The sequence below is a fragment of the Chrysemys picta genome, chromosome 21 (assembly GCF_011386835.1).
Source record: "Chrysemys picta bellii isolate R12L10 chromosome 21, ASM1138683v2, whole genome shotgun sequence".
NCBI lineage: Eukaryota > Metazoa > Chordata > Testudines > Emydidae > Chrysemys > Chrysemys picta.
The window spans coordinates 16,557,543-16,579,473 of record NC_088811.1 but is presented as its reverse complement, the minus strand read 5'-3'; the positions used below and the strand labels follow the sequence as shown (position 1 = coordinate 16,579,473).

The 21,931-nt window shown below is 48.2% G+C and overlaps 1 protein-coding gene across 2 annotated transcripts in view; it reads left to right on the top strand.

Moving 5' to 3' along the window:
• Positions 1-2,852: 2,852 nt before the first annotated feature.
• ACTL8 (actin like 8) overlaps positions 2,853-21,931 on the top strand; it is a 33,795-nt gene continuing 14,716 nt past the window's right edge. Inside the window, exon 1 of one of the 2 annotated variants that reach the window (XM_024111251.3) lies at positions 2,853-2,905. The gene's annotated coding sequence lies outside the window, so the exon portion shown is untranslated. The remainder of the gene's footprint in view (positions 2,906-21,931) is intronic. The other variant, XM_065575011.1, reaches the window with a different exon arrangement.

Here is a 21,931-nt window from a genome sequence, read left to right as displayed (position 1 = left end):
CCGCGGTACTCCTCTCGCCGAGCTGGAGTACCGCAGTCGACGGCGAGCACTTCCGGGTTCGACTTATCGCGTCCAGACTAGACGCGATAAGTCGAACCCAGAAGTTCGATTTCCAGCCGTCGAACTAGCGGGTAAGTGTAGCCAAGGCCTTAGATTCACCCTCACGCTGCACCTTCTGTGTTTACACCAGTGAATTTACTCCAATTATTCACACTGGGGCAAAGGGGGTGCAGAGCACTACCACATCAGAAGAGCCTTTTACACCCACTTTGCACCTACTTTGCACCAGCATAAATGACTAGATAAGGTGCAGCATGGTAGAGGTTCAGGCTCTTAAGTTTGGCCCTTGGTCTACACTTTAAAAAATTAGGTTAACACAGCTCTAGTATGTTGGGGTGTGAAAAAAAGGCTCTCCCCTTTGATCAGCGCTTCAGTTGCTTGGTGGTGGTGTCTGTAGAGGTAGGTGGAAGAGAGAGGAAGAGCCTGGCAAATATCTCTTCCTTTTATCATGTCCTTTCTTCCCTCTTGGCTTTGCCCCACTCCCTTCAGAGTCAGGTGAGCATTACCTCATCACAGTTCCAAACTGACCAAAGGAAGGGGGGGTGACTCACTTGAGACTCTAACACAGGGGTTCTCAAACTGGGGATCAGGACCCCTCAGGGGGTCTCAAGGATATTACATGGGGGGGTCGCGAGATGTCAGCTTCCACCCCAAACCCTGTTTTGCCTCCAGCATTTATAATGGCATTAAATAGATAAAATAGTGTTTTTAATTTATAAGGGGGGGGTCTCAGTCAGAGGCTTGCTACGTGAAAGGGGTCACCAGTACAAAAGTTTGAGAACCACTGGTCTAACAGATCCTTTTGTTGTTGCCTAGGTCAACGTCCTTTGTTCCTGTGAGGCTGGGCTGGGTTTGTCCCATCCCTGCCCTGATGAGGTGTGAACTGCCTCTCTGTTCTTGGAGAGTTTTTGCCTGGGCTTGCTTTAAGCCATGAGGATACATTTTCAGCCTCATAACTATATACACGAAATTATAACCTATAACCTTACTGTAACATTACTCTAACAATTACTATAATATCACTATAACAACCATACTCAGTGCATCATGAGCCTTCTGAAGACCCCCGACATGACAAACTTTGCATTGGATACCACACAATCGTTTTATAAAGATGAACATGGGGGTGTAGGGTATTCCCCCGAGGTACAGAGCGTCACAGTGCGGTAGGAACACCACGCTCCACCACTAGAGGGCAGAAGCAATTGTCGCTCACCAGTAGCCCTGCTCGTTGATTTTTGTACTGTCCCTGCAGTTATAGATAAAATGACCTGTTCATTCCCCTTATGCCTCCCTTGAACCAGCAGAGGGTTATTTCATGCAGTATCTTCTTCAGTGCCTTGTCCATCTTGAGTAATGGGGGTCCCACCACCTTCGTTGAGAGACTATCCTCCACCGAATTTTGTTACTACCGTAGTAATTCCCACGAGTAGCGATAACGCCCGTGAATTCCTCTTGGGGGCCGATTGTCTCTGCTACCAGCTGGCAGAGATAAGAGCCTGGAGGAGCGCCACCTCGCTATGCTCAAGTCAGCGAAGATGGAAGCGATGCTGCTGGATTTTTACTAACCGGCCAAGTCAACATTCTCACGCTAAGTTAAGGGCATCTGCGAGTCCATTGTCAAAGCAGCTCATTAGCTCCGGGGCCGGCTGGACTTTGCGCTGCTCCTTCATTCCCAGAGACCTTTGTTTCTGCGGTAGTAGGCCACGGCAGCACCCTCTAGCTGGGGCTAGCTGTGAAGGAGACTGCATGGGGTTCCTGCTAGTGCGCAGTGCAGCTGAGATAACCCCAGTTCTGAGCAACGGTGGTGGTGGGAAATTTTCAGTCCAGGGTAGCACCTTACAATTAAATCGGATGTGATTTTTCTAGCCTACGCATGTATCTAGAGGTGTATTTTTGTGTATGAACTTTCTGGTTCATCGAATTAAGTGTATTTATAATAATATTAAATTCAATAATAATTTAATCTTATCCGTAGAAATATTTCCCCCTCCTCCGTCTTTTCTTGCTTTTATGTCTGGGGCACTGGCATCCACTTTGTCTTCCTAAAGCCCGTGTTCTTCCCCTCCTGAGTTCTAACGCTGGGCTTGCCTCCAACCTGCTGAAAAGCCTCCTGTGCCCTCAGGGGAGTGCAGAATAAGGGAGAGCGATCCTCTCTCTCTGCCTTTCAGGTGGGGGGCAGGGGAAGCAGAACGGAGCTGGTTGGCTGACATTGCTGCTTTCGGGCTGGGGACAGTCCTAATTGGCAAGCCCTGCGTTGGATCCCTCCCCAGCAGGAACAACAAGTGATGGAGGTGGCGGTATCACTTGGTATCCTCTGCCACTCATTTCCCAGCTGGCATTTAATTACCCACCGGAAGGACTGTCTAGCATCCAGTCTCTCCAGCCTGGGCTGATGAAAACGTGGGTTCAATACTATTATTTGTGTTACAGTTACACTTTGAGGGCCTACTGCGCTAGGCGCTGCACGCACACACAATAAAACACAGTCCCTGCCCTGAGGAGCTCACAATCTAAATACACAAAAGGTGGGAGGGGAAACAGAGGCACAGAGTGACTCACCCAAGGTCACACAGCAGGGCCCGGAATGGAAGCCAAGCTTCCCGAGTGCCAGCCCTATTCACTAGGCCACACTGCTGCTCCACTACGTTCAGCAGAGTCTCTGCCTTCGAAGTAGACACAACGGGGAAGGAAGGCAATGGAGACGGTGGTGGTAGCCAAATGGAACGGGGCACACTGGCACTTTAAGAGAGAGGTGGGGCCCTCTTAGACTTATTGTATAAAAGCAGGCCCCTGGGTTGGGGGTGAGGCTATCCTTCTATTCCTTGTGAGGGCAGCTGAGCAGGTAAGAAGTGGCTTTTAGTCTCTGTTGTCAGTTGCTGAGGGCCTGGGGAAAAGGCTGTTTGTTGAGCAGTGGCTGTAAGATTCCTTGCATGTTATTTATTAGCCTGTTTGTTCCAGTGGCATCTGATCTACCTTCTTAACTGCAGATGTATGGGTTTCACCTTTAAATGAGACTATGCAGGTGGGAATATTAGTTATTAAGACTGATCGAGCCCTGTCTTGGAACCTAAGAATTGCTAGGGAACATTTTTCTCCTCTCTCATGTTGGAAATCTTTGCCTGAATGAAGTTCAGTGTGTAAGACTTCCCCTGAGGACAAGCTCGCTGGGGGGCGGTGGTGGTGTGTGAAGATACGTGAACTGCTCCCTGATTAGTCTGGAACTACATCAGGAGTAATGGTCTCAAGTTGCAGTGGGGGAGGTTTAGGTTGGATATTAGGAAAAACTTTCCCACTAGGAGGGTGGTGAAGCACTGGAATGGGTTCCCTAGGGAGGTGGTGGAATCTCCTTCCTTAGAGGTATTTAAGGTCAGGCTTGACAAAGCTCTGGCTGGGATGACTTAGTTGGGGATTGGCCCTGCTTTGAGCAGGGGATTGGACTAGATACCTCCAGAGGTCCCTTCCCACCCTGATATCCTATGATCAGCATGTGTCTAATATGCCCTCTTAGCTTCCTCCTCCAGGGAATTGCAACCTACCTAGAGGCTGGCTTGGGTTCCCTGTTTGGTGGCTAGTGGCCTGTGCGAAGCAGATTAGGGCCCCATTATGGCACACAAGCATAACTAAGCACTCTAGTTAGAGCCGCTTAGTTCTTGACCGTTCTGTAGTTTAGCTGCTCAATAAGCATTTTCTCTCTAAAGAGGACTGAGGGATACATTCCCCTGCATCCAGCTGCTGTTGCCTTACTTAGGAGGGCAAAGGAAATCTTAAACCTGCCCGGGAAAGGCTCTTCAGCACTTGTTTTCCTTCCTAATGATTCAAGGAGCTCATGTCCTTCACCTGCTCCAATTGCTTATTTAACTTGATTGAGCTGCAGAAGGGCAGACGTCCAAAACAAGGCAGAGATTCATTTGAATTCGCTTAATGAGGGGCTGGCTGGTTAACCCCTTGTGTGCTGCAGCTTTGGCTGAGTTAGTGCTGCCCTTAAAAGGCCACAATAAACTGAAAAGCAGCTACCCAAACCCCCCCCCCCCAACCTAAAAAACTGGTTTCTAAATGATCTGCTTGAGTTCTTTCTGATTGCCTTGAGGGAGTTCTACCTTTCTCCCTCCCTGGAGAGGGGACACCTCGTTAGCTGGGTTGTGGTCTGTCTGAAGCACTGACAGAATTCTAACTGCAGGATCAAAATGAGCTCTGACTCTGCCCGTTAAGACAATGGATTTGCACATGTAGAACTGAAGGTAATTGGACCTGCACTCACAGGGGTGGCATGTGAGACAGTCGGGAGGCAGCTGGACTCGGGGGGGGGGCACCAGCAGCTAGGAAATCTCCCTACTTGTGTCGCTGTTAGCGAAGCGGAGATAAAAGCTTGTAACCCCATGATGGCTTTTCTGAGAGAGGTGCTGCACTTCAGTCTTCATTTGGCTTGCTGCCTCCTGCACCAAATGCTACAGGAAGTGCAGCCCAGTCCCTTTCAAACAGCTAGGCCAGTGGGGCTCAAACTTTTGTACTGGTGACCCCTTTCATGTTGCAAGCCTGAGTGCGATCCCCCAATAAATTAAACACACTTTTTAATGTATTTAACACCATTATAAATGCTGGAGGCAAGCAGGGTTTGGGGTGGAGGTTGACAGCTTGCAACCCCTCATCCTTGTGACACCCTGAGGGGTCCTGACCCCCAGTTTGAGAACCCCTGAGCTCAGGGAAGTGCTGTACTGCACAGATTAAGTGTAGCCCATTCAGGTATCCCTCAATCAACAAAGACTGGCTGCAACTGGAGCTTGTCAACAGTTCCATTCCCCCCTCCTCAAACAAAATGCCATTTTGTCAACAGTGGTTTTGGTGGAAACATTAATTGTGGTGATTAACTTTAGGGGGACACTTCAATAGGTCCTGGTTTCGTTCTCCTTTTGTAATGGAATTGTCTGCCTAGTTGTAATGTGTAACCTGAACACTTCAGAGGCTGAGGGAAGTAGGATTGTTTAGTCTCCAGAAGAGAAGAAAGCAACTATCAAATCCCTGCCTCATTCAACTACCTGAAGGGGGTTCCAAAGAGGATGGAGCTCAGCTGTTCTCAGTGGTGGCAGATGACAGAACAAGGAACAGTGGTCTCAAGTTGCAGTGGGGGAGGTCTAGGTTGGATATTAGGAAACACTATTTCACTAGGAGGATGGTGAAGCACTGGAATGCATTACCTAGGGAGGTGGTGGAATCTCCTTCCTTGGAGGTTTTTAAGGCCCGGCTTGATAAAGCCCTGGCTGGGATGATTTAGTTGGGAATTGGCCCTGCTTTGAGCAGGGGGTTGGACTAGATGACCTCCTGAGGTCCCTTCCAACCCTGATATTCTGATTCTGCACCCCCACTCTAGCTTCAAAGGTTTAGTACTCCCAGGAAACAGTAACATGTAAATCCCTGATAGTGTGGCCAGCTAGCAGTGACTGTCCTAGCACAAAGCCACCAATATTCTGGTGACCCTTAGTTGTGTGGTTTTTTGTTTTTGTTTTGGGTGGGTAGGGAGGGGAACTGGGGGTGGGGTTTACATGGGAAGAGCCCATGTCACTCCTGGGGGTGCCTGACCTTGGGATGGACATGTTGGTGTTTCTACAGATGTACATGGATACAGACAGCTCCTCTTGACTAGTGACCAAGTCTTGGCTTGTATGGCTGAAACAAGACCAGCTGTTTCCCTTTACACTACAAATGCAGGGAGTTGAGACCAATGGTCAAGAGTCTCCAAAGGCCTGGTATAACTGCCGATGCAGTACCTGTGTCAAGGAATTACTCCCTTTAACCATCCATCAGGCCTTATCCACACCAGGATTGGATGGTGTCTAGTTCCTAGACTAAGTGTTTGTGACCATCCTCCATATACTTGTGAAACTACCCAAGCTCAATGGGGACATGTAGGCTCTAAGTTGACCATCTTACTGTGTGCCTGGTCTACATATTCAAAACAGTGGTGAAGACATGTCAATTATAATGTGCTAAGACAGGGGTCAGCAACCTTTCAGAAGTGGTGTGCCGAGTCTTCTCTTATTCACTCTGATTTAAGGTTTCATGTGCCAGTAATACATTTTTTAGGTCTTTCTGTAAGTCTATAATATATAACTAAACTATTATTGTATGTAAAGTAAATAACCTTTTTAAAATGTTTAAGAAGCTTCATTTAAAATTAAATTAAAATGCAGAGCCCCCAGACTGGTGGCCAGGACCCGGGGAGTGTGAGTGCCACTGAAAATCAGCTCATGTGCCACCTTTGGCACACGTGCCATAGGTTGCCTACCCGTGTGCTAAGATCACTGGAGCACTGGAATGGGTTACCTAGGGAGGTGGTGGAATCTCCTTTCTTAGAGGTTTTTAAGGTCAGGCTTGACAAAGCCCTGGCTGGGATGATTTAGTTGGGGTGGGTCCTGCTTTGAGCAGGGGGTGGGACTAGATACCTCCTGAGGTCCCTTCCAACTCTGATATTCTATGATCACACCTTAAACCCTAGCCTAGACAATGCTATAGTGGACTGATGTCCAACTACTGGGTGCTGCATCTGCCTGTTACCTAAATGAGCAATTCTTGCCAACCATTCCTAGGGTACGCGTCTATACTTACCTCCAGGTTTGGCGGTAAGCAATTGATCTTCTGGGATCGATTTATCGCGTCTTGTCTAGACGCAATAAATCGATCCTGGAAGTGCTCACTGGTACTCCTGCTCCGAGAGGAGTACGCGGAGTCAACGGGGAGCCTGCCTGCCCCGTGTGGACCCACGATAAGTACCTTGTAGTTCGAACTAACTTACTTCGACTTCAGCTACGTTATTCACGTAGCTGAAGTTGCGTATCTTAGTTCGAACTGGGGGGTTAGTGTGGACCAGCCCCTAGAAGTGAACTTTGCCTCCAATACTAGAGGTTTAAAACAAGCTTTTAGTTTACCTGCTCTTCCGTTTAACATGCTGGCTTGCGGCAGAGCTCTCCACACAGAGCAAGTGTCCTTTGCCAGGATAACAAGAGTTTTAACAGAAGGTGTCCCTTACCTTTCTGAGCACCCCACGGGGGGGGGGGAAAGCAACCAGATCTCCAGATGATGGTGTGGTTAGCTGTGAGTCTGGTGGCCCACTTTAAGTCTACTTCCAGAAGACTAGCCGAGATCAAGCCTTCAAGGGCTTTCTCAAGTCACACTTGGACTCCAAAGTACAGGCTCAGCATGTTGCCCGAATATCCAGTTCTGTTCAGTCTGCTTTATCCACTGCTGCAATGTCAGGTGCCAAGATTCTGGATTAGGGAGGATCTAGTTGGCAACTCTGTAGAATGGAACAGGGCTTGTCCTTTACTGAATGCTCTAGAAGGCAAAATCTCAGCGGTGATCCCCTAACTCCACATGAGTTGGAATGTAGTGAATACTTCTGAATCTGGCAGCATGTAAACAAACTCAGGCATACAGGGGAGGATCTGCATCTCTTGGGCTTTAGGAAGTTCCCTTGATGGGGTGGGGCAGGGGACCTGGAATGTCAAGGTGTATGACAGGAAGTAGAAGAAGCTTTCTAAACTCTGGAGTTGAATGAGAATAAATCCTTGCTCCTGCTGAGTGCCTGAATCCAGACTGGAGCGGGGAGGGAAGAAGGTGTGGCTCAGGAGACCGCATGTGACCGGAGATCTCCCTGGGCCTCCTGAGAACTTGCTCTGAGGGGAAAGTGCCTTCATGAGGTGCCCATTGTTAAGCTATACCTTCCAGGAAGTGTGTGGAAAGGGAGAGCAGACCTGTGGCCCTTAGGTGCTCTAATGGGATGCTGGCTGGCTGTGGCAGGAGCTGAGGCTAGGTATGCCCACACAGTGCTGTTGTAATGGGTGTATGATGACTATGTAAAACAGAATAGTCCATGTGCTCCCGATGAACTGGCGCATTTGCAGAGCGGCCTATCAGTGGAGGTTTAGGCTTGACTTAGCAGCATTGGTGCTTAGCTTTCCTCCTGAACTTCTTATTTGTCACCACCTCCGTGCTGAGCTCCTCTTCTAGGCTCTTGCGAAGAGCAGCACCAGGTTCTATTGGCCCTAAGCTGCTACCTGTCCCCATGAACCGCTTTGCCTGCGTTCTGGTCACTTCCTTCAAGACCTTGCTAATCTTTAAACTCTCTTTATTCCATGCTCCCTCCAAACTGTTGCTGCCTTCCACACCACCTAATCATCTGCAGCTGAGTTCTCATTTTTTTAGACTCTTTGCCTGGAAGGACCCAAAGCCATGGAAAAAACTTTTTATCCAAGCTGACTCCCTAAGCAGATGGAGGTCTTATGACAAAGTGCCAATGTATTTCCTATCCAAGGAAACCAGTTGTAGTTGAATCTTAAAGGTTTATGCTTCCTTGGTAGGGAAGAGAGTCTCTCTCACACACATGGCTTGCTGGCATAAATAAAACAAATCCTTAATTTCAGGTAAACCACACTCTTTAAATTGCCATTAAACACTTTTTTTGACCAGATTAAAGGGAATCTTGAAACAGGCTTCAGACAAAAATCAACGTCAACCAAAAACATTACCAAACTTCTAGGCTTCTAACAAAACTGGCCAAAACCAACACTAACTCTCAAACATGTCCGTGCTGCTGAATCTGTTTTTGGTTATTTTGCTTGAGAAATAATGGAGGGGGGAGATTTCACCCAGCTCTGTATTGGAGTAATAGGGCTAGGTTCTTGGCATCTGCCAGTCCTAAATCTACTCTGGGAAGGTAGCTGCTCTCCTTGCTGAGAGAGGGATCTTGTGGTTGGAGATGCTGGTTTGGGGCTGGGAAGGTCTAGCTTCAGCTGCCATAGACTCCTGTATAACAGTGCAAGTTGTCTCATTCTCTGTCCCCTGTCTGTAAAATGGGGCACTTCCTCTTGTCTTGCCCTATTGGGGCTTTAAGTTGTGAGGCTGGGAATAGCACGCTGGGAACCTGCTCTCAATGCTGGAGACGCTATCGCAACTCAAGTACAATAGACCTCCGTTACAAACACCTTGGGAATGGAGGTTGTCTGTAACTCTGAACAAAACATTATGGTGGCTCTTTCAAAAGTTTACAACTGAACATTGACTTAATACAGCTTTGAAATTTTACGATACAGAAGGGAAATGCTGCTTTCCCGTTATTATTTTAGTAGTTTAACACAGTACTATATTTGCTTTTTGGCTCTGCTCCTGCCTGATTTTGTACTTCTGGTTCCAAATGAGGGGTGTGGTTGACTGGTCAGTGCATAACCCTGATGTTTGTAACTGAGGGTTTTACTGTAACTACACCTCTACCCTGATATAACATGGTCCTCAGGAGCCAAAAAAATCTCACCGCCTTATAGGTGAGACCACATTATATCCGGCATAGAGCCAGTACACTGTGCAGGACTGGACCAACTTCCCTGGTGGTGGTTTAAAGGGCCCAGTGCTCCAGCTGCTGCAGGGAGCCTGGGGCCCTTTAAATCCCCACCCAAGCCTGGCTGCCAGAGCTCTGGTGGTGATTCAAAGGGCCCAGGGCTCCCCACTGCTTTACTGTGTTATATCCGAATTTGGGTTCTATCGGGCCACATTATATCAGGGTAGAGGTGTAGTTAAACGCTGGTCGGCCAGCAGTTGAATGTGGAAAGTATTTCCGGATACAAGTAACAACTAGCATGGATGTGGTAAAGCACTGGACTTGATCGTCCCCTTAAGCTTATAGGAGTTCTCCTGACCTCATGGTGTTGGCAGAGTAGAAGCCAAGGCCTGTCTTAATAGTACTGTTTCCAGTGCCTGTACTCCCTGGTCTGTTTACTCTACAGCCAGCGGTTGGTCACTTCACTACGAGTCAAGCACTCACTTGGCAGGGAGCACAATGATGTGGTGCAAGTGCCTAGGATGGAGGCATGTAAATCATATGCCCCGGTCTAGAAGTGGGGAAGGATAGGAGGGCAGGCAGGGCTGTCCCCTCCACAGTGCCAAAGCTGCTGCAATTGGAAGCACACGGACTCAGCAGGTGGGTACATGTGCCATCTGCCCACCTCCTTGGGTTAAGTCTAGTAGTGCTGTTGCAAGTGACTGCTGCAGTGAGGCGGAACGATGAACATAGAGTGTCTCTTTGACTCTAAAAGTTTCTTAAAATATACACCCACCCGGTTTCCTGGCTTCCATCAGCTGTCAGCTCTTCACGCTGCTGCAGAAGCATCTCCTCTTTAAAGCTATTTATTTAAAATGTCTTTAGTAGGCAAATGGCTCTTAAACTTTCCATTACCACTCCAGTGACATTTCCAGTGCCTGCCCTGAACAATTTGTCCCTCTTCTAGAGCAATTGAGGGTTTCCCACATGTGTGGAGAGGCTGAATTTTGATCGGCCTATTTCAAATGTTATGGGCTTACTCACTTCCTTGAAACTCTGTCTTGTGGCCTCCTGTGACTTCAGTTTCTTTTGAAACTTTTGCTGCAACAAATCACACTTGGATGGCCCAGCGCATGGATTTCTCTGAAAGGCCTTTAAACTCCATCATGAAGTGTCTTTGGACATACAGTCCTTAGCTAACTGAACAAGAAACTCTTCCACTCTGCCCCAGGCTTGGAGGTTGGATGCTCTGGAAGAAATGGAAGCAAACATGATGGCTTCAGGAACCTATAGGTATCCTAGCCTGGGGTGGACAAACTTTTTGGCCTGAGGGACACATTGGGGTTGCAAAACTGTATGGAGGGCTGGGTAGGGAAGGCTGTGCCTCCCCAAACAGCCTGGCCCCTGCCTCCTATCTGGCCCCTCCCACTTCCAATCCCCCTTGCTCCTTGTCCCCTGACTGCTCCCTCCTGGGGACCCCACCCCTCTCCAACCCCTCTGCTCCCAGTCCCCTGACTACTCTGACTCCCATCCACACCCCCACCCCTTGACAGGCCACCCCTGGACCCCACACCTATCCAACCCCCCTTGTTCCCCATCCCCTGACCCAATCCACACCCCTGACTGCCCCCCCAGGACTCCCACACTTATCCAACCCCTGTCCCCTAACTAACCCCTCCCCCCCAGAACCTCCTGCCCCTTAGCCAATGGCCTGGCCCCCTTACCATGCCACTCAGAGCAGCATGTCTGGCAGCCACGCTGCCCAGCCAGAGCCAGACATGCTGCCGCTCTGCTGGGGAAGGCCTAGCCTCCCTGTCTGGGAGCTCAAGGGCCAGGCAGTACAGTCCTGCGGGCTGGATGTGGCCTGCGGGTTGTAGTTTGCCCACCTCTGTCCTAGCCCAAGGTCCTCTAATGGTAGCCTGCAAAGGACTTCAGAAGTAGGGTGGCCAGAAAGCAAGTGTGAAATGAGGACGGGGTTGGGGCATTTATAGAAGTGAAAGCCCTGAATATTGTGACTTTCTCTCCAAAATCAGGACATCGGGTCACCTATTCTGAGGGTACCAACCCAGTTTTTCCATATAGGAAGAGGGTTTGGAAGGGCCTTCTTGCTTAGTCTACTTTAGAAACATCAAGAAAGCCAACTGGGCATGGAGGACTTGTCAAGGGGTCTTGCACAACATGTAGTGCAAACTCCCCTTAATCAAAGGACTGAATGTGCTGAATCTCTAACTGAGACCTCCATCCTCCAAGACATTACCAGCAATAAACACCTTAAGTTCCTGCTCATAGCAATCAACTGTTCAATGATCACTTTTGATATGACACCATCTCAATAACCTCTTTTAATGAGATGGGACCTGAACTTCTAATATGGCAAAACAGGCTTTCCCTCTTCCTCACATCAGGATGTGTGGAATCTTTCAGGCTCTTCTGCTTAAAGACACCGAAGGCACAAGGACATCTCTTCCCCCTTCCCTGCACAGGTCACTTTCAACATGAACTTGCAACCTGTAAGACTAATGATCCTAGTATCAAAGCTCTGTCTACCTAGCATGTGGCTCAAATGGAGTACTGCTTGCTAAGACCTGCAGGTGACACTACAAGGTGTTCTAGCATGCTAACTCCAAGTTTTTTCCCAAAGTCAGGACTAGAACAAACTCCCTGGCTACCTCTTCCTAGCAATAAATAGGCAATGCTGGACATGGCTATCTAGTAAGGGATTCAGTGTTTGTACAGTGATCGAAAGCTATAAAGAACCAAAGTTTAACCACTCTTAGTGTAGCTAGAACCAACACACCCTCTGGGAAAGAAGCCTTGAGTTCAGGGGTTTGCCTAGAACAAAATGTTTAAGGCTAAGCACAAATCTTGGATGCTTGTCTCAAGTACTTTTGAGACCACTTAACTTCAGACAGGGGCTCTGGCACCTGAGACTAGGTGCCACAAAAAAACCAACTACAGTAGAACTTAGCCATGGAGTCTCTAGTCAGGACAAGTCTTGCTAGCTTGCAAGGGTTTGGGGGGGGGAGGGATAGCTCAGTGGTTGGAGCATTGGCCTGCTAAACCCTGGATTGTGAGTTCAATCCTTGAGGGAGCCACTTAGGGATCTAGGGCAAAATCAGTACTTGGTCCTGCTAGCGAAGGCAGGGGGCTGGTCTTGATGACCTTTCAAGGTCCCTTCCACTTCTAGGAGATGGGATATCTCCATTAATTAAAAAAAAAAAAAATTAAAACCAACCAAAAGCAAACTAACTGGTATACTCAAACTACAGTTTAAATTTTGGCAAAACAGGGAGACCACAACTGGTCTGAATTATGGGGTGTAGAGTAGTAAACATTACTCCTCGCTTGTCTTTGGCATTTGAACCTAGAGCCTGTGTTCTGTACCCCCTGAACCAAAGGGGCAACCTTTCCAATGGGAGTTGCAGTACCTTGGCCAGCCCCTAGAAGGAGCAATTTTCAAGCAGTGGTGCAAGCACCCCCAGAACTGGACATTGCCAAGGAATATACAGGACTAAATTGGTGGCGATTCCTGGATCTCTGTTAGTTGGCTTAAGCTAGTAGGGATTTCTTGCTTTCCAGTGAGGCAAATTGTTGGATGTATCCTCCCAAACCCTGAATAAAACAACCAATCCTTTAACTCCAGGGTAGGTCTCTTCCTTTCCTTCCAATTGACTTTCCATGAAAAAAGGCACTTGGAGCATTTTAAATGTGATTCTAACTGACAGTTAAAGATCTGGTTTTTATTACACCATAAATTTTGAGATGCCTTACTGCAGATAATAACGCCACCACAGCTGTCATTATTTCATTTCTTCTTAATTTGATTAAGTGAGGTGATCAATCTAGAGTTCAGGATGGAATTAATTCCTGCTGCCGAAGTACAAGGTGCACCAGAGCAGCTGTCTTCCCTCAATGCAACTTGAATAGTATCTTGGAGTTCTCATTCAAACAGTCCTGGGAACCTGTGCCTCTTGTCCTAGACTCCAACTGCTGGGGCCGGTAGAGGTAAAGGTCTGCCAGAAGGATGGACTTCCTCAGAAGTGGCTCCTCAAAACCACGCTGTCCTTGGAACGGTTGTGGTCAGACCACACTAGGATGTCTCTCCCAGGCAGCGATTAAAATGCAACCCAGGAAAGTGTAGGTCCCTTATCTATTGAAGCAGAGCTGGTAATGGAAGAACTCTAACAGGAGTACCACTGGTTGTGAGTACTCTGCAAAACAGACCTGGCTCCAACAGGCTCTTCCCAGAGCCTTTGGTACAGCTCCCCACACCGCTGTCTGTGGCAGCTGCTACTCGGATCTAGCTGCTAGAGGGGCAAACGTCTGCACTGAGCACACCACGTGGGTACACGCTACATAAGTAGGTAGGCTGTGATACCATCTGTTGCAAGGGAGCTACCCAAGGTCCTGAAAGCTCAATGGCACACCATTAAATGGCTCTACTACCTGACTAACTGTGAGTTCCTAGGTAAGACTGCTTTCCTGAATAGGCTAATTGCAGGCAGCTTAAGTTGGCCGCTTTCCATTTCACAAGGATAGTGGGACAACAGATGGGATCCTAGCCTGGCCTTACTAATGGCAGAAGCCCCCTCAGCCAAGGAAGTTGGGAGAATGATCGCAACACCTTGATCTCTGCCCTGATTCACTTCTGTCCTAGTGAATCAACATAACTAGGACTTTCAGCATAGATCTGTAACCACCACTTACTAAGTAACTATAGCCTGGGCTAATAGGCAGCTTGGCTTGGCGCTTTCAGAGTCTACAATCACTCCTTACCTTGATCAGACCTACCCCGTCTTGTTAAACACTGTGGCGGTCATGCCCGTTCCAGCTCAAATGGAGACATAATGGTGGGACAACTGGGAAGCTGAACTGGCTGACTTGAGGCTTGGCTGAGCTCAGAGGGTGGCAGTATGTGAAAGCGTGGCACGTTCGCAATGGCGTCAGTAGCTGTACACCGCCTCCTGTGACCTGAATACTCAGACAGCATCGTACAGCTTCAAACAATTGTGTTAAGGCAACACTTGCCATCACATTAACCACCGCTGCCCTGAGTAGGAACTGCAGGTTTGCGCACTCTGTCTTGCCACCTCATTGTGTCCCTGCTAAATGAACACATTGTTTAACTTGTATTACTAATACTTGAAGCATTAAATTGGACTTGGGTGTTCAACGTCTCACCCCTTTAAGCTGTTCAACTACATGTTTCCTTGTCCATGCTGACAAACAAGACCAGTCTGCAGCCAGTCAATTTCATGGTCTGGTTCCTGTGCCCTGGCTAAAAACACTGCATGGTGCACTCGATGAGACTGATTTCCAGTGTCTCTGTAAAGCAATTTTCTCTGCTCTAGATCTAGGGAGGACTAAATAGGATTGTCTGATATTCAGAGCATTCATGGACAAGACCCATTCACTCAGACTCACACTCCTTCACTTGTTCAGTCTTGCTGTGCTACTTACTTTAACCTCTGGAGTACTTCTGTTGTCAAACTGCTGACAAAGGCATGGAATGAATCTCAAATGTAAGGCCTTAAACAGATAGCAGCCACTCCAACGCCTTCCTACCCTGGAGGCACTGTGTGGTCTAATAGTTCTCAACTAGGACTTATTCCTAGCTCTGCCACTAGCCATCTGGTTGACCTTGGGCAAGTCATGTTATCTTGTGCCACCATTTGCTCAATTGCCCGTCTGTAAAATGGGATGACAATATTGACTTCTCACTCCTCTGAGCTAGACAAGCCTGAGATTTGGGGTCTTGATGCATCCTGTCTAGGGCCTCACCCATTCCCACATTGCCAGTTACAGATTTGAGCTGGGGGGCTGATAAAATTGTCCCCTCATCCATCCTGAAGCAAAGAAATATCACTCCAAGTCTTAAAATAGGACATTTGCCGGTCCTGTTAAATAGCCTGCCCCCTGGAGAAGGGCAGCAACTGCCATGGAAAGTTGGGCCCTTATGCTCCAGGGAGGCACAGTACTGTGGTAACAAAGACATGCCAGGATGCTGTAGGACAGGCCCCCCCAACACACATGGGCTGGGGAGGGGGGTTTTCATAACCAGCTCTTTCTGGCAGTCTGTGATAAGGGAACACCCTCTGCAATAGTGCCAGCATATAAACAAAGGGACACAACTGCCGGTTATGCTTGGAAGCAGTCAGGCTACCGAACATAGACTATTAAGGTTGGAAGAGACCTCAGGAGGTCTCTAGTCCAACCCACTGCTCAAAGCAGGACCAATCCCCAGCTAAATCATCTCAGCCAGGGCTTTGTCAAGCCGGGCCTTAAACCTCTAAGGATGGAGATTCCACCACCTCCCTAGGTAACCCATTCCAGTGCTTCACCACCCTCCCAGTGAAATAGTGTTTCCTAATATCCAACCTAGACCTCTCCCACTGCAACTTGAGACCATTGCTCCTTTGTTCTCAAATGGTACCAGTTGACAAAACGTCTAGATCCATCCTCTTTGGAACCCCCTTTCAGGTAGTTGAAGGCTGCTATCAAATCCCCCCCCCCTTACTCTTCTCTTCTTCAGACTAAACAATCCCAGTTCCCTCAGCCTCTCCTCATAACTCATGTGCTCCAGCCCCCTGATCATTTTTGTTGCCTTCTGCTGGACTCTCTCCAATTTCTCCACATCCCTTCTGTGGTGGGGGGACTGTTTAAGAGCTGGGAGCTGTCTATGTGCTTGCAGGAGTTTGCAGCCAAGTTGGTCTACAGGATTTGGAGTGTCCTCTCCCTTAACCACCAAAATCTCTGCTCAGCAAAAAGAGGGATCCAGTTTCTACTCCAGGACCACTTCCTGCATAACCCCAGCTGTACCTTCACCCAGGATTCCCTGCATCAATGTCAACATGAAGTTGAGCTAGTGTGCTTGAGACATCTGGTCTCCACCAAAATATTTCAGGTGACAGCGAATCTTCAACAGATGCTACACCAGTCACCTTTGCCACGAACATCTCTGCTGTATTGCACCTTAATCTGGTAGAGGTTTGGCCAGAGTGCAAGTACAGCTAAATAGGACACAGTGCAAGATTCTTTGCTTTGTGAATGCTTAAAACTGAGGGGAAGAGCTTCCTAGTCACTGCAGTGGGATATTAAGCAGCTGTTTTAATCAGGCTTCATTGTTTCCAAAAGCCGGACTTCTGGGCATACACCCACCCTCCCTTCCTGGTAAAGGGCTGCACGAAGGCTCAAACACACTTCTATTTAAAACCACAGGCTTCCAAAACCAGACGCTTCTCCCAAGGAGAGAACAAAGCATGTGGCCAATTAAGTCCTAATGCTTAATATGCTGCTGTAGATGTTCAATACTGTTCTCATCACTGTAATAAAAACTTGTATAGACCAGGCTGCCCGGGAGTGGAGTTGGGTGAAGGTTGCAGAAAACACTCTGTGGAAAACTCACTCAGAACTCCTGAGAGGCATGGGGGTGAGTGCTTCACCAGCAGATGCTTATGAAATATTAAGCAATGCAATCAATACCGCTATCCCAAACCTTGCCTCAGGCACACATCTCGTTAAAACCACTCTGCTGCCCACGGCTGGGATGGAGTCATGACCTGTGAGCCACTCCTGACTCATCAAGGAAGTAGTTTTCCTGCTGTTGCAGCTGGAAGGTGGTGATGCAAGAGGAGGCAGCCAGTAGGCTGGAAAGCATGCAGTAGGGATCAGTAAATAGAATTGTTTTTTAATCAGGAATATTTGATTTCCATGCAAGAGCTGGCCCTTGCAGGGGGGTTCAGCCTTCTCTGCATAATGCACGAACCAGAGGTGCTTTTCAAGCCACAGCTAATGGCAAATTAGGCCAGGCAGGAGCAGATGAAGCTGTGTCCCTGTTAACCATCTTCTAGAATCTAGCAATAAACACAGCACCCCGCTGGACTTGCCCACTAGTACTGTTGCTTTCCTAAGTGCTAAAGACCTCCCCTCCCTGACAAACACACATGCTTATGTCAAACTTAACATGAGTGTAAAATCCACCGGAGCGTTTTCTCAGCCGGCTGCTGGTGCCTGGGATCTGGATTCCATAGCTAATGAGGCAGTAAGCAGCTCCCTCCCCTTGAGAGAGTCTTAAAAAAAAAAAAAACTGCCAGGAATTTATTAGTCTAATTACATTTTTCCTAATGCAGTTGACCTCAGCTGCACTTATCAAAGCTGCAATCTCACAGCCATTATTGGCGTTTTAATAAGAGTCAATTGGTTATTGTCACTCTTCAAGTTGGACATGGGACACACAATCCCCAGACATTCAGTGGGGCAGGGCTCTTAGACTATTACATTCATAATGGGGATTAGGCTCTTGTCAGGCTCACTCCCACTGGGATAGTGAATGCCAAGAATCGTGTGGCCAGGCAGTCTCACCAGGTTTTCCTACAAGCTGGGAGAGTCCTTGGTCTCTTTTCTCCTCCCCCCCACTCCATGCTCTGCTATGAGCTGTTTTGGGGGGGGGGGTGGCTCTACCAATGGCATTGCAATCTTACTCCCATGTGCTCTATAGGTTTGCAATGTCAGAAGTGATCCAGTATCCAAGCCCTGTTAGTCCTGTATCCACAAACGAGGAGTCCTCATTTTTGTAGAGGTGGCCAATATCACTGCAGCCCCTTTGGGGGGTGACCCTTGAGCAGATGGCTTGTGTCATGGGTCCTAGCAACCACACAAATGGCATCATGCAGGAAGCAAGGAAGGTGAAGGGACTCAAGTCCCAGCCATACATATAAAGTTTCTTATGTGCCAGGGGTTGTTCCCCCTGGCTCTACCCAGGCCCCATTCTGACCCCTCCCCTGAGCATGCCTGGCCCTCATTCATCCCTCTTCTCCCCCCTCCAGTACCTCCTGCATGCTGTGGAACAGGTGATTGCAGCGGGAGGGGGGAGGTGCTGATCACAGGACCACTGGCAGGCAGGAGACACTTGGGTACTGAGCACCCACAGAGTCAGCATTGATGGTGACAGTTGATCACAAGCAGGAGTGAGCTTCACAGGCCTGCTGAGGCCAAGAGCTTAGTAAGATAAAACTCTGACAGTCAGACCAAATCCTAGCATCTAGGAAGGGCTGTCTCTTGGGGGTTCAGGGCTGGAACCCCCTGGAACAGGAGTGAGGAAGAGCTGGTTTGAAAACCTCCCTTGTCATCACTGAAGTTCCTCCTGGGAACAAGTCTCTCCTCATCACTTCAAAAACTGGTTGGCCAAAACATTCTTCATGGTGGTGGCCACAAACCCTTTCTGTCAAATCGACACTTCCCGTCGGAATCTGTCTGGACAAAGCTATTGGCTTCAAATGTTCTACCAGCCCTCATGGGAAGAGCCTTTCCTGTAGGCTGGGTTACTGCAGGTGTAACCTACACACCACCTGGGTGTGGTCTGTCCCATCTAGTGGCACAGACTACTTGGCGATAATGAGTCTGCTCTACAGCTGTAGCTAAGAGCCATAGAGCTTTTAGCTCGTGCAGTGGAGGATCCATGTATCTAGCGCCAGAGGCCCCAGGTTCGATTCCCACCTGCTGATGGCACCATTGGACCATTGACTCAGCCACTGTTTGGGATACAGTAAGCTAGTGAATTTTGCAAGGAGAGGCTACCGTTGGGTAGGCAGAACCAAATTGCTCTGGTCTAGGTGACCCTAGTGGCACTGCTCCTTAAAGAGCCTGCACTGAAGGCCAGACCTCTCCAGATAGGGCATAAAACTTCACCTCCAACAGCAAACTGCCTCCTGCCAAATAACTCAGTTCTTGCAAAGGGAAGACGGCAGCTTTAAACTGTCAACAGCATTTCCCAAAGCCCTGAGTTCTTGAATTGAATTCCTGACCTGACCCTGCTTGGATCCCAAGGGGACTGTAGAACAGCTAGTCTGACTGCCCTATTGATTGAAAATACCCTCCCTTCCCTTGCCCTGCAGACTAACTAAAGAGCTCAGACACTGCTATGAGATGTCTTGTCTTGGGAATGTTGGGCCTGTAGACCTTAAATGCCCCTCCAATATCCATGTGGATAAACGCAGGGCTTTGATTTCCAGTCTCGCCAGTCCTCTAAGGGGCTGCCTATGTAAGGACGCCTATGCTGTGAAATCTCACTTAACACAAGAAGGGACCTGAGTCTAAGATGCTGCCTCTAACTGGTGCAGCAATTGTCCTCAAAGCAATGATCTGACACAACAAATTCGGTCTCTATTATACAAGTATCTGAATTACTTATGCTCACCACTTGTCCTGAGGAACTGCAGTCCCTCAGTTACTCCAAACACAGTTGTGCTGCTAACAATGGGAGACTCCTGTCTGAGGAAGAGATGCAGTTCAAGGCAGCCTGGATCTCTTCCTCAAAGACATTCCATCCTGTGGCTGGGTTCTGAGCTCCAAACTTGTGGCTTGACGTCAGCAGAACCCACTGGATGGGTTCCGCCACCATTCTCTCTAGCTTAGGGTGACCAGACAGCAAGTGTGAAAAATCAGGGTGGGGGGGGTAATAGGAACCTATATAAGAAAAAGACCAAAAAATCAGGACTGTCCCTATAAAATCGGGACATCTAGTCACCCTACTCTAGTTCCTCAGCAGAATGCTGAGATTGAGTGAATGTTGGGAGTGTGGTTTTTTGGTCTTTATTCTCCTGAGCCACAGAGCGATCTTAAAAATCAGCACTGTGATATTGACACCTGATCGCTGGGATTTTGGAGGATAGTTCAGCCTATTTCGTCAAAGGAAGAATCTTCTCAGTTGCATCTTGCTCTGGCCCGGTGGCACTCTATAAATCGAACTGGCGATGTTGGAGGAAGTGTCTCCTCAAATGTGCTGGCTTACAGCACACATGGGCTGAATCTAGATTCAGCCGGCGTAAGTACACAATGCATTTGGGGGCACGCTAGGGAGTGGGGAGGGCAGTGCTTCCAGCTGCATTCCTGAACAGCTGCCTCTTGTGACAGCTGCCCCTTAACACAGATTGATGCTGTCTTCCAACAAGTTGCTAGACTCCTGGGTGTTCGTTCTCCTTCCCTCCCAGCAGGGCGAGTGGTGTACTAATCTGATTAGCATGCAGGTGGCATGGGCATTTCTCCTCCCTCACTTAAGTGAACTGCAGAATTGCTAAAAAAACCACTTCCCATTATTCACACAGAATTAAGGCTGCCTCCTTGCAGATCAAGCCCAGCACTGCATAATGCTGCTGGCTCCGGGGCAGGGCACCGGTGCCATCTCAGCAGTGGGCTCTTGGCCATGTCTAATGAGCTCTTACAGAAACGAGAGCAGTCTCCCAACTGGGTCGGGAAAGGTCAGCTTTGGGGCTGACTCTGAAATGCTGCTTTTGCCCCCGCTGATAAAGCAAATTCTCACTTGTCCAAGCTAGTTGGCCTCTATCCTCTTGAATCATGATTCTCTGCCTACGGTCTAGGCCGGAACCGCCATCAAGCCGAAGGGTGTCGTGAATTACACCGCATACATGAGATGGTTCCTATTAACCATTGGCTCTCCCTAGAGCCTCAGGACTCATTAGAATAGAATGCTAGGCAGGTGGGGCAGGCTTGCCCCCTAGATGTACTTAGTTGCTCCCCAATAGACTTGGCATTTGAGTGGAGAGGGAGGCAGCCATTTAGTGCCCAAGATGCAAATCTTCAGTTACACCAGCTCATCACTAGACTCAACTGGCCCAAGTGGGTCTCCAATAAAGTCTCGAAAGGATCCTCTACTAGGGCCACAGGAAAGACTGAAGGTAAATAGCCTAACAAGCATTGGAGGCGCTCTACAAAGTAGAGAACCTCCAAGCTTCACCTATAGAGGGCAGTCCAAAAGTGCAAAGCCAATCCCTCTGGTTTAGTCTGTCTCCAAACCCATACACCTCAGGGGAGAAGAGGCATGTCAGTCTTAGGCTTACATGGTCAGACCAAAAGCAAGTTGGTAGTGGTTACAAAGTCTCATGACTTTCATTTTCTTGCTTTCAATCTCTGCTTTCCCTTCAAACAAGTTTGTGGTTCAGGTGCAGAAAGCTTGAATGTGAAACATCATTGCAACAAGAGTCCTAAAAGAGCTGGCTGAGGAGATATCTAGCAACTAATATCAACTTTTAATCTTCCCAGGTGGTGTACAATGTTGTAGCAGTATTGGCCCCCAAGATATTACCCATGGTGGGTGAAATAGGTTTTTTGTTTTGGTTTTAAATTGGACCAACTTCTGGTCAAACTTTTCTGCTTACGGAGTTCTTCTTCAGGTCTGGGGAAACTAACTGCTAGTTAGCATCACTGCTAAATACAAGGTTTGAACAGATTGTTTAGCTACTTATGCTAATCCCACAAATATTGTCCCACACTAACCAAGGTCTCTCCCAGGCCTGCAACACTGCACAGCTTCTCAGCTTGGGCATGGCTGTTCTAGGCCAGTGGCACTCAACCTTTCCAGACGACTGTCCCCTGTTCAGGAGTCTGATTTGTCTTGCATACCCCAAGTTTCACCTCACTTAAACTGTTTACAAAATCAGACCTAAAAAGACAAGCATGACGGCACATGATTACTGAAAAATTGCTGACTTTCTCATTTTACCATATAATTATGGAATAAATCAATTGAATATAATGTATTCACATTTC